At 42.6% G+C, this 13218-nt stretch overlaps 1 protein-coding gene across 1 annotated transcript in view; it reads left to right on the forward strand.

The window, feature by feature from the left end:
- The window catches only part of LOC125452898 (gamma-aminobutyric acid receptor subunit beta-1-like), a 274999-nt gene that overhangs the window by 127942 nt on the left and 133839 nt on the right, over nucleotides 1-13218 (forward strand). The window lies entirely within an intron of this gene.

Consider the following 13218-nt stretch of genomic DNA (forward strand, 5'->3'; position numbering starts at 1 on the left):
ACTACATGTGGCTTGTTAGTTATTAAGATTACATGACTGCTTGGAATGCTGTTTTTTTTTAACTCATTGCTCAAAATTATTTTCTGACCATTTAGAACAAGTCAGGACTTCACAGAACTGAAAACAAAACTCCAATTTTCTTCCACTTCAGGAACTAAGTTCCCAAAAATGAACGTTCCTTGCACTGTCTATGGAAAAGCTGAAACTGTGCTTGAGGGTATGTGCCAGAGTACAGTTTCCAGAATCCGAAGGAATGCAGTCCCAACTGGGAGAGTGAACTACCAGGGTGTGAGCAGTTGTTGAAGCATTCTGTGACTGAGAGATAATGGGAACTGCAGATGCTGGAGATTCCAAGATAATAAAATGTGAGGCTGGACGAACACAGCAGGCCAAGCAGCATCTCAGGAGCACAAAAGCTGACGTTTCGGGCCTAGACCCTTCATCAGAGAGGGGGATGGGGGGAGGGAACTGGAATAAATAGGGAGAGAGGGGGAGGCGGACCGAAGATGGAGAGTAAAGAAGATAGGTGGAGAGAGTGTAGGTGGGGAGGTAGGGAGGGGATAGGTCAGTCCAGGGAAGACGGACAGGTCAAGGAGGTGGGATGAGGTTAGTAGGTAGCGGGGGGTGCGGCTTGGGGTGGGAGGAAGGGATGGATGAGAGGAAGAACCGGTTAGGGAGGCAGAGACAGGTTGGACTGGTTTTGGGATGCAGTGGGTGGGGGGGAAGAGCTGGGCTGGTTGTGTGGTGCAGTGGGGGGAGGGGACGAACTGGGCTGGTTGAGGGATGCAGTAGGGGAAGGGGAGATTTTGAAACTGGTGAAGTCCACATTGATACCATATGGCTGCAGGGTTCCGAAGCGGAATATGAGTTGCTGTTCCTGCAACCTTCGGGTGGCATCATTGTGGCAGTGCAGGAGGCCCATGATGGACATGTCATCAAGAGAATGGGAGGGGGAGTGGAAATGGTTTGCGACTGGGAGGTGCAGTTGTTTTTTGCGAACTGAGCGGAGGTGTTCTGCAAAGCGGTCCCCAAGCCTCCGCTTGGTTTCCCCAATGTAGAGGAAGCCGCACCGGGTACAGTGGATGCAGTATACCACATTGGCAGATGTGCAGGTGAACCTCTGCTTGATGTGGAATGTCATCTTGGGGCCTGGGATGGGGGTGAGGGAGGAGGTGTGGGGACAAGTGTAGCATTTCCTGCGGTTGCAGGGGAAGGTGCCGGGTGTGGTGGGGTTGGAGGGCAGTGTGGAGCGAACAAGGGAGTCACGGAGAGAGTGGTCTCTCCGGAAAGCAGACAGGGGAGGGGATGGAAAAATGTCTTGGGTGGTGGGGTCGGATTGTAAATGGCGGAAGTGTCGGAGGATAATGCGTTGTATCCGGAGGTTGGTAGGGTGGTGTGTGAGAACGAGGGGGATCCTCTTGGGGCGGTTGTGGCGGGGGCGGGGTGTGAGGGATGTGTCGCGGGAAATGCGGGAGACGCGGTCAAGGGCATTCTCGATCACCGTGGGGGGAAAGTTGCGGTCCTTGTGAGTAGCTTTTAATAGAGCTTTAAAGTTAGACTTAAAAGAGAGGACTGGAAATCCTTGTAGAGCTTTAAGAAGATTGGATAATCCAAAGTGTCAATAATATAAGGGGTTTCTGTGGAATCTGTGCTGACCACGTCATTATTTCATATGGTCTGTGGAATGCTTGACTACAGTTTGTCTGTTATCCATGATTACCTAATAATAATTCTGGATGTCAGAATATAAATTGTCTATTCACTCTAGATTGGATTACTTTTCTACCCTAATGTAGTAAAATTTATTTTCATTTATTCAAAATCATGGAATTTTGTGGCTTTAATCTCTTAGTAAATACCAGGGTTCTCAAAGTTTGACACATTGAGATTAGGAGTTAGGATGTTACGTTGCAGCTGTACAGGACATTATTGATGCCACTTTTGGAATACTGCAAGCAGTTCTGGTCACCCTTCTATAGGAAGGATATTATTAAATTGGAAAAGGTGCAAAAAGTATTTACAAGGATGTTACTGGGATTGGAGCATTTGAGTTATAAAGAGAAGCTGGATAGGCTGGCACTTTTTTCCCTGGAACATTGGAAGCTGAGCGGTGACCTTATAGATGTTTACAAAATCATGAATGGTGTAGATAACGTGAATGGCAGGTCTTTCCCTGGGGTGAGGGAGGTCAAAAGAAGAAGGCATAGGTTTAAGGAGAGATGGGGAAGATTTAACAAGGGACCTGAGAGACATTTTTTTGGTGCAGAGGGCAGTGCATATATGGAAGGAGCTGCTTAATGAAGTGGTAGATGCCGGTACAGTTACAACATTTAAAAGGCATTTTGACAGGCACATGAATAGGAAAGATTTAGAGGGATATGGGCCAAACACAGGCAAATGGGACTAATTCAGTTTGGGAAAAACAAGTTGGAACAAATGGTCTGTTTCTGTGCTGTATAACTCTGTGACTCTACTGATCCCTAGCCAGATGCTAACATAAATTTGGCAGGCTAATCTAGAATCATAACAACTGTGCCATGGGATGACTTTGACCCTAACCAAACTATTGACCTACTGCAATCCTATTGAGGGGAGTGGATTTCCTGGTGAAGAAGTGATGTTAGTACTACCATATACTGCAGAGATCAGATCAGAGTTTTCACCACAGATATGATTCCAAGAGTTTGGAAGCTTTTTAGGCCCAAACCACTGTCACATTAAGGAAACTCTTTGGCATCAGGTTTAAGTCCACTACGAGGTCACACTGAGAATTTAAGCCATTTCTCAATCCAGCAGGCCCAATGCAGTCTGAGACAAGAGTAGACGTAAATTGCATGACGGACCTTAAGAAGGCCCTAGCATTTCTGGGTGTAAATATTTTTAAACATAAACAGTAGTCTCCCTGGGTTCCCCTGTTGCTGCAGAAGGATATTACTTCAACTCCTACTGCATCAGCAGGCCTTTCAATGCTGTATAAACACAGGATGCTTCTGTGACTGTATGAAGGAAAGAAGAACCATTACTTTTGAACGGGTATAATGGTTGGATAAGGGAATTCATGCCAATGAGAAGATTTGTAAATTGTATGTTTGTTGGCTGTGTTTTCCTAGACTTATGGATGAGTGTCAGCTTATACTTAAAACATTTCCTCTGACTCCCTACTGTCCTACCACCTGTCATCTGCTGATTATAAAATGCAGCTTTGGAAAACCATTCATTTGACATGTGAACAATCCAACCGTTCCTGTATAACTATGACTTCAGTGCTATATTGGCGATTTGGAGCCCATCAGTGTTAATTACACTGATTTTGATGTGAGATGGTTTTCATGGAACCTTTCCAATTGTTTCATTTGCAGATTGAAAGTACTCCTGGAGTTGCAGCTACATGAACAGCTGAACGCTACAACAAAATAAATTGACATCTGTACCTTTAACTTCACAGTGGGTCCAAACATATTGTTGCAGACAGTCACATGTTACATTCACATGTTGATGTGGTTACTCTTCTCTATCCGAATGCATTGCCTAGGCCCATAAAATTATCCATGAATTTTGCCTTTTCGTCCCCTATTAAAAGCAGTACATATATACATTCATAAAGGGTCTTTAATACAGTTAAACATCCCAGAGATACTCACAAGAGCATATCAAAGCAAATTTGACACCAAACCACATAAACAGATATTAACACAGGTCAAAAACTTGATAGTTTTAAGGATCATCTTAAAGGAGGAACTGGTCAGACAAACCTGACTGCCTTTGTTCTTTGAAGTGTTCAAGAACATGTGTTTGGAAGTTACTGCCAAGGTTTCTTGGTAATTAGCTGCAGTGTAGTTGGTAGATGTAAATCATGCCATCATCGCTATAAGCAGCCATAGAATCAACCAAAAAACCAAAAGATTTGTGGATGCTAGAAATCAGAAACAAAAACAACGATGGAAATTGCTGGAAAAACTCAGCAGGTCTGGCGGTACTTGTGGAGAGAAATCAATGTTAACCTTTTAGATTCTGAAGAAGGGCCAGTGTACCCAAAATGTTAACTCTGATTTCTCTTCACAGATGCTGCCAGACCTGCTTAGTTTTTCTAGCAGTTTCCATCTGTGTAGAATCAACAATTTTTAAAATCATTTACATGCACTAAGTTTGCCTACATAAGGTTTCACAATTCTGATACTGGAGGTGGGAAAACTACGGATTCATTAGCTAACAGTCAATTACACTTCTTAAAAACTCCAATTAAGCAATTCCTAATTGCTGCTTTTATTCAGGTAAGAACAAATACTTAAATACAAACTACTGAGAGAAAGAAAACATAGGCAGTTGAGTAGGTAATTACCTTTATAACAAGTAACATGTTTTCTTATTTTTTTAAATCATGAACAAATCCACATTATATACGTTATCAGCATTCAAAGTTGTAGAACCTACTTCCTTTAGAACTACCTTCCTTAGTTTTCCCATCTATGTTCAGTGGCGCCTGCACTATATTTCTTCACTTATCTTCCTTCCAACTGTTCTTAGCTTCGGTGCTGCATTATAGTTTCACCTGTGGAATTCTCTCCCACAGAAAGCTGTTGGGGCCAGTTTGTTAAATATATTCAGGAGGGAGCTGGATGTGGCCCTAGTGGCTAAAGGGGCCAAGGCGAATGCCGAGAAAGTGGAACTGGGATACTGAGATTGCATGATCAGCCATGATCATATTGAATAGTGGTGCAGGCTCGAAGGGCCCAATGGCCTACTGCTGCACCTATTTTCTATGCTGCTATGTATCTATCCTTCAACTTGATAATTTCTTTTAAAAAAATGTGTTATTTCCAGTGTCCAAAATGGTAGCCAGCTAAAATCTCAGGACAATAACTTGAAAAAAATATATTGTGGTCCCAATTCTTTAGCAAATACCTGCTGGGACAGACTTAAAAAGAATAATCTACATGAAGAGGAATCAACCATTATTGTAACTTGCTAAGGTATACATTGTTCAAGTCTAATGGCATCAATATGAGTAAGATACCTCCTGTTTTACTATATACTGTTCTCTCTCAGCTGATACTGAACAATATTTCGAAGAATCACTGAGGGCTGTATGCAAACTGTAATCTGGGGACCTCAATGTCTAAGAGTGGCTTGGTAGCAGCATTACTGATCGAGCTGGTAGAATCATAAAGGACATTGCTGCTCGACTGGATCTGTGATTTGTGGTGAGGGAACCAACAAGAAAAAAAAATACATTTGACCTCATCCTCACCAATTTACCTGCTACAGAAGAATGTGTCCATGACAGTGTCGAAAAGAGTAACTTGTGGAGATGAAGCCCTGTCTTCATGTTGAGAATCCCTGACATCAGTGGTCTCCAACATATAGACCACAATCATTAGTTGATCACAGAGTCTGTGGCAGTTAATTTCACCACCCAACTGAGTTCCCTCTCAGCTCACATGTCAATCACCATGCTACTGCATCAAAGCCATGGGCATGGAGAGAAGTTCTTAACAGGTTTTGCCAGCTTGTTATATCCTGTTGCCATTTGGTCCAGATCATGGCAGAGTAATGTAAGTTTTGAGTTGATAATGCATACAAATGAACATGAACTATACTAGAAACTGATGTGCGAAGCCACTATATTATAATAGAAATATAGGAGGCTATTCACCCATCATGTCTATATGGGCTCTGCAAGAGCAGCTTAGCTAGTTCCACTCCCTTGCCTAGTCCCTGTAGGTCTGTGTTTTTTTGTTTCTTCAGCTGCTTATCAAATAGATCTGTGCAGACCATGAGCAATTTTGAGAACAGGCAACCCTCCTGCAACCAATATCCAAACAATGCAAGCCAACTTTAGGTCCCAGAAACACATCACAACCACAGGAGTGACCTCCCATGCCTTTGCACTTGAAATCACACAACACCAGGTTATAATCCAACAGGTTTATTTGTAAACATAAACTTTCAAATAAACTTGTTGGACTATAACCTGGCATTGTGTGATTTCTGACCTTGTCCTCGCCAGTCCAACACCAGCACTTCCCCTTCATCTGCATTTGAAAACAGTCAGCAGCATTCCCAATAAGCCAGAGGTGCAGATCCAGAGGCCGACCTGCAACGTGAACCAGCAGCAGATCCACATCATGAACTACAAGGTGAAATAATTATGATGTGTGATGAACCTGGACCACCTACAAAGAAATATACGGCTTCCTTGTGGAATGGGAAAGAGGATTTACATGAATGAAAAGAGTATTTGGGTAATTATGTCACAAAAGTACTGTATATCGATAAGTAAAGCTGAAAATTTGGAATGACACTACACAACAATGCACAGTAAATCCAAAAAATATCAATTCAAATGTAGCTTTCCTTTGAACATCATGCTTCAGATAAAGAAAGTTGATGAGCTGAAGGCTATTTTGAAAGCTCAACTGAGCTTTTATTTGCCTAAATCGGCAGCGAAAGCTAACACCTGCACTGATGTATCATTTCGCATTTATGTCAGCTGAAAAAACCGAAGAAATTATTGACAGATGATGTGGCAATGGAAGAACCACTGGCTGCTGACACTCTTTATTCAAAGACTTTAACAACAAAGAAGAAATAATAATGGCAATCCAGAACCTGTCACTTAGTGCTTCCGCAGTAGCCAGATGAGTGGAATCTTTGTACGAAGACATCTTTTAGCAAATACAGCAGGGCCCGAAGGACTGTGAATGCTTCTCACTGTAATTCGAAGAACCTATCAATAAGGTTGACCCAGCACAGCTGATTGTTTTTGTGTGCATTGTTTTTGCAGAGATGACAACTAAAGTGGATTTTGTCATGCTTTTGCCATTTAAACAGAGAACAAAGAGAGAGGATATCTACAATGAATTTAAAATTTTCATGCTCGAAAAAAAGACATTGTAGTCAAGGCACTTGCTTCTATCACCACTGAAGGTATACCTGCCATACTTGGTGCAAATGTGGGCTTCATTGCATTCTGTAGAAATGGTCCTGATTTACCTCTTTTGTCGATTACCACTGCATAACCCAATTGCAAACATTAGTGAGTAAAGTTATGGACTTTTCTCAAACAATGAAAGTTGTTGTTAACATTGTAAACTTGATTCGAGCGAGAGCCCTTCCACATCATTTGTTTAAACCCTTACTCCGACTCAGTGCTGCTTATGGTGAACTAGTTCTGCAAGCTAATGCAATGTAGTTAAGTTGGGGGAAAGTCACAGAGCCACGGAGCTCTACAGCGTGGAAACAGATTCTTCGGTGCAACCCATTCATGCCAACTAGATATTGTAAATCAGTCTAGTCCCATTTGCTCGTATTTGACCCATATCCTTCTAAACCTTTCCTATTCATATACCATCCAGATGCCTTTTAAATGCTGTAATTGTACCAGTCTCTACCACTTCGTCTGGCAGCTCATGCCATACACTCAATACCCTCTGCGTGAAAAAGTTGCCCCTTAGGTCCCTTTTAAATCTTATCCCTCTCACGTTAAACCCGCCCTCTAGTTTTGGACTCTGCTACCCTGGGAAAGAGACCTTGGCTATTCTCCCTATCTATGCCCCTCATAGAGTCATAGAGATGTACAGCATGGAAACAGGCCCTTCAGTCCAACTCATCTGTACTGACCAGATATCCAAAATTAACCTAGTCCCATTTGCCAGCATTCAGCCCATATCACTTTAAACCCTTCCTATTCTTATACCCATCCAGATGCCTTTTAAATGTTGTACCAGCCTCCACCACTTCTTCTGGCAGCTCATTCCATACACGCACCACCCTCTTCATGAAAATGCTGCACATTAGGTCCCTTTTAAATCTTGCCCCCTCATATTAAGCCTATGCCCTCTAGTTTTGGACCTTGTTTATTTACTCTGTCCATGCCCTTCATGATTTTATAAAATTCTACAAAGTCAGCCCCGGACCACCCCGACCCACCAGCCTCCAATGCTCCAGGGAAAATAGCCCCAGCCTATTCAGCCTCTCCCTAAAGCTCAAACCCTCAAACCCTGGCAACATCCTGGTAAATCCTTTCTGAACATTTTCATGTTTTGCCACATCCTTCCTAAAGAGGCCTTGCAATTTTTAAAAAATCTGATGCCTGAAATAATCACTTTTCTTAAATCAAGGAATAGTGAGCTCAGTGAGCTGTCAGACCATGCCTGGTTGCTTGTCTCAAGTTCCTTACAGACACAGTGTTGCATCTTGAACTGTGGGGAAAGGACAAAGTCTTAGCACAATGATCAGCACTGTCAATGCACTTTAATTTGAAACTGGGTCTATGAACCTCCCAATCAAACAATACAATACTGCCACGCCTCCATGTCTGGAGAAATACCAGAACAAAAAGCCAAAGGCAAAGAAGGAAATTTCCACCTAGAAAGCTTCTGTGCGTTCCTGAAATTCCCATCCTGAGGGCATTGTGGATCAACCCTTAGCAAGTGGACTGCAGTGGTTCAAGAAGGCAGCTCACCACCACCTTCTCAAGGGCCACTAGGGATGAGCAAGAAATGCTGGCCAGTCAGTGGTGCACACATTCCATGAGTGAATTTTAAAAAAACTAAGAAGGTTAGCAACAAGGAGGCTAAGAATTCAACAGGCAATTTCAGGAATAAGGTGTGATGGAACTGATAGTCATGTTTGGCTTCAATCCATTCCTTCAGGTAGACATTGGCAGTTGTTTACCAAATTCTTTCAAGTGTTTGATTTACAAAGTATGGAGTTGTTCTGGAGATAATCATTATACAAAATGATTTGTTATCGTGGTCATTTTAATTGAATTTTAGAATGGCATACTTTTCGGAATTATAGAATTGCCTGGGCAAATTAACATTTTAATCTTTTTTTTACAAAGCTTTGTGCCAGAAACAGTAACTCCTCAAATTTGATTAACCGTTTTAAATGGGGCTAAATTTCACAGTACAGAGTGCTAACAGAGAACTTTATCTACCATCAGCAGGTACTCAAAAAGCTATTATCATGAATTTAACCTGCAGTGTTATTTTCTTAATTCCTTCCTAAAGACTACCTAGTCTTACTCAAGGGTCACCCTCAGAAATGCTGCAACATTTTGCTCTGAGACTTTAAACACTTTTAATCAATTTAATCTGGAGTAGGTGGGACTTGACCCGGTCCTCCTGACCCAGAGTTAGAATCACTACCAATGTGCTACAAATACCCCTTTTTCTAAAGATTTCAGTTGCCCTGAGAAAATGTGGAGCCGCAATCACTTCTTTTTGCTCAAGAGAGACAATTGGTTAAGTTACTTACTGGAGCATAACTATTTCACAAGCATGGGGTATGGTGAGTGGGCAGGTCTCCATTAACTACTCCAGTTAACACAGAGTTTGAACCTGAACAGTTGGCATTATTCTTCTGTACACTCGGTTCATCCATCCAAGTGAAATAACAACCCAATACCCCAGCACCAGGGATATAGCTCATAGCCCCTGCAAGAAGGTTATCCTAATTTTAAACGTCTCCTTTGCTGATTTTCTAATGTCTTTGTTTTAAGAAACTTTTTTTCAGCTGCTGCATTGACATTTCTAATTGCATTCCCATATTTTTGGTCACTGGGCTTCAAGAGGAGCAGAAGGAACCAGCATTGATTCTACACACCCATATTCTGCTGATATCCCATAGCTAGGGAAACCATGAATGAAAGCCAATAGACCAAAACAAAAGTAAATCTGCTGAGAGTGACTGCTAAGAATGAAAGATCGACCACAAAGAGCAGCCAGCATATTACAAGTAACAGTGCTGTATAGCAGCATGTTACATATCTATTTACACAAGTATAATTTAGTATTTTGTACAACAGCAGAACACTAATCTTGCGCTGACAACCATACAATTATGAAATGGTGTAATACTGAAGGAGGCAATTCAGTCCATACTGTCTGTCTTTACACAAACTAAGTAATTAGTCCCATTCCCTTCCTTGTTGCTCATAGCTCTTCAAGTATTTGTCCAATTCCATTTGTAAGTTATTATTTAATCTGTTTTCACCACCCTTTCACACAGCGCATTTAAGATCTTAACAGATGTACTGATTAACTTAACTGAGATAGTATTCCAGTCTTTGCTTTCAAAATGTAAGAATTCATGTTGGCAAGCTATACATTTTCCTTGATATTCTTCTTCAAATAAATTATTTTTTAAGGTTTGCCTATTATGTTTCCTTGGCACAATTTATCTCTCTCTGAATGATGTGCCTAGACTTTGTAATTACTTCCCACGCTTGCAATTAATATCATTGTGAGGGTGACACAGACTTAACAACAGAGCCAATGTGGATGTTCCAGAGCATTGTAAACCACTAAAATTCTTTAATGAGACTTAGAACTGAGGCATATGAAAGGAATTTCAAGGATTGCTCTACATTATTAGAAAAGTCATAAAACATAGGAGCAGGATTAGGCCATTCAGCCCATTGAGTCTGCTCTGCCATTTGACGATGGCTGATACACTTCTCAACCCCATTTTTCTGCCTTCTCCCTGTAACCTTTGATCCCCTTGTGAATCAAGAACCTATTTACCTCTGTCCTAAATATATTTAATGAGTTGACCTCTGTATAAATGCATTCCAGAGATTCCCCACCCAAAAGATTATTATTAAAAATATAGATTCCTTGTGACAGTGGCAGTAATGTGGCAGTCAGTCATGGGCCAGGAGTTGCAGAAGGGTGAAAGTGAAGCGTAAGAATGTAGTCCTAACATATTGACGTGTTTGTTCTTTTAGCCACCCAAATACCATCATGAGGGGCAACATAAAAGGGGGCACAAAATGTGGGAGAACAAAGCAGAGTTATCAAATGTTATTGACATAGGAAGAAACAGAACTGTAGTCCTCCAACAGAAGTTTCAAGAATTGACATGGTTTCAGGAACATTCTTGATACCACAAGTTTATTAATGCATAAGGCGTCAGATAAGGGAAGGTCCCTGTATGATCAGGGAGCCAGTGAAATGGGCAAGATTTGTGGGACACAGGGATCAGCATGAGATGAGCAATGACCTGTGTAAAACTGATAAAATTCACACAGACAAAACTGCAAGACTTATGACCGCACTGGGAAACTAACAAATGATATGGAGAGAAGTTTAAATTAAAAAGGAAGGGTAACAGGCAGGCGAAAGCTAACGGGGCAAGGACAAAAGAATGGAAAAAAGTATATGACAAATAAAAGCGAACCATTGAATACTACAGCACAGAAGGAGCCATTTGAACCCAGCATACAACAGTGAGAGTGGTACAGCATTAACCTTGGTGGAAGATGTATCCAGTAGCAGAGATAGACTGAGTGTGAGGTAGCAGAGGGAAGATGATGGCACTTACCCTGTTGACCTGATTACTACACTGCTGGGCATTACTCCAGAAGGTTAACACTGCACTAATGTTGATAACCTCCTCTACACCATCCCGTACAGGACCTCCAGGTCCCTGTCCACAAAGTGGAGCACTGATTTCCCTTATACTATGTCCATGGCAAATGTCACAAACTGTCCTGGGGCAGCTACAGTCTGAGCTGCAGACACTTAATCGGCTACACAACAGCTGAGTTTAAGATGGTGTCAACCCCGAGATCATGGGATATTTCAGCAGCGGCGTGTACTTCCAAATAAAATGAGTGGGAATATTGGGCTAGTATTGGGTGAGAAGACATCACTGGGATATGGTAGGTAAATAATGAAGCAACGTTGGGACAATGGCCTGAGAAAATCCTCCAGGCCTGCTATGAAACATGACAAAATGACTCGAGAAAATATGGCAAGATTCAGCCCAGTGTTAAAGGGCCATAGGGAATCATGATGGGACTGAAGAGGAAGCAAGTGGCAGAATATTCTGATTTTCAGGCAAAGTTCAAAAGCAGGAAAGATTAGCAGGGACAATCTGGAATTTGGTAGGCTCTGGAAAACTTGCTAGATCTTTTAGCAAACATGTACCTGATTGGGTCACCTTCTGGCTCTCCATTTGGGTTAGGATATTCATTCAGGTAGTCCTGCGTTCCAAAAACCTGCAGGCCAATGAGAGGCTTGTAGCTCTAGCAGTGCCATGGAAGAAGAGACCATGTTTGCTGCCAGTACAGCACTCGCTGGACTCCCAGGATGGAGGAGCAACCCAGAGAATAGTTGAGTGTCAACAGGGAGAGTTCGCACAGATGGGGGGGAGGGAAGCCACGGGGTTCAGAACTATCTTGACCATGCATGGCTTAGTGTAAACTGAGGGACTACCTCCTAACTGACAGCCTACCCAGTATACTCATTTACCACAATGCTCTACCAGTCAGGTAGGCATATAGTATCTAGTTTACCAGTTTGGCCAGGTAGGCTGATGGATCATTCCAACCTGGAATTGAAAAAACAGGGACCATCTCAGAATGAATCCTTAAGTGTTCATTAACTGAGGACTGTCTGGTCGCAGTGAATGACATGGCAGACTTGATGGGCTTAATGGCCTGCCACTACTGGTACATCTTATGGCCTTAAATGCTTTGGAGGCAGACTGATGGTGAAGTTCTGAGACTTTGCCACCTAACCTGATGACGTGTCCCTCCATCCTCCAGGCTGCTGTTTCCAGGACTGGAAGGTTCCACCTGAAAGTGATGCCTGCAGCAAGCGAGCCGCTGTCTGAAGCAAAAATAAGATACACCTGCGACATACAAAGAAAAAGAAACAAAATGGGGGGAAGGAGTTTGCATTCTGAAATTGTTGATCTCAGCGTTCAGTCCAAAACGTTGAAAAGCAGCATTGCTTGATTTTCTCCTCATTGACCCAACAATATTAAAGCTTAGATAACAAAGTGTGGAGCTGGATGAACACAGCAGGCCAAGCAGCATCTCAGGAGCACAAAAGCTGACGTTTCAGGCCTAGACCCTTCATCAGAGAGGGGGATGGGGAGAGGGAACTGGAATAAATAGGGAGAGAGGGGGAGGCAGACCAAAGATGGAGAGAAAAGAAGATAGGTAGAGAGGAGAGTATAGGTGAAGAGGTAGGGAGGGGAGAGGTCAGTCCAGGGAAGACGGACAGGTCAAGGAGGCAGAATGAGGTGGTAGGTAGGAAATGGAGGTGCGGCTTGAGGTGGGAGGAAGGGATGGGTGAGAGGAAGAACAGGTTAGGGAAGCGGAGACAGGCTGGGCTGGCTTTGGGATGCAGTGGGGCGAGGGGATGAGCTGAGCTGGTTTTGTGATGCAGTGGGGGAAGGGGAAGAACTGGGCTGGTTTTGGGA

The sequence above is a fragment of the Stegostoma tigrinum genome, chromosome 1 (genome assembly GCF_030684315.1).
Source record: "Stegostoma tigrinum isolate sSteTig4 chromosome 1, sSteTig4.hap1, whole genome shotgun sequence".
Classification (NCBI taxonomy): domain Eukaryota; kingdom Metazoa; phylum Chordata; class Chondrichthyes; order Orectolobiformes; family Stegostomatidae; genus Stegostoma; species Stegostoma tigrinum.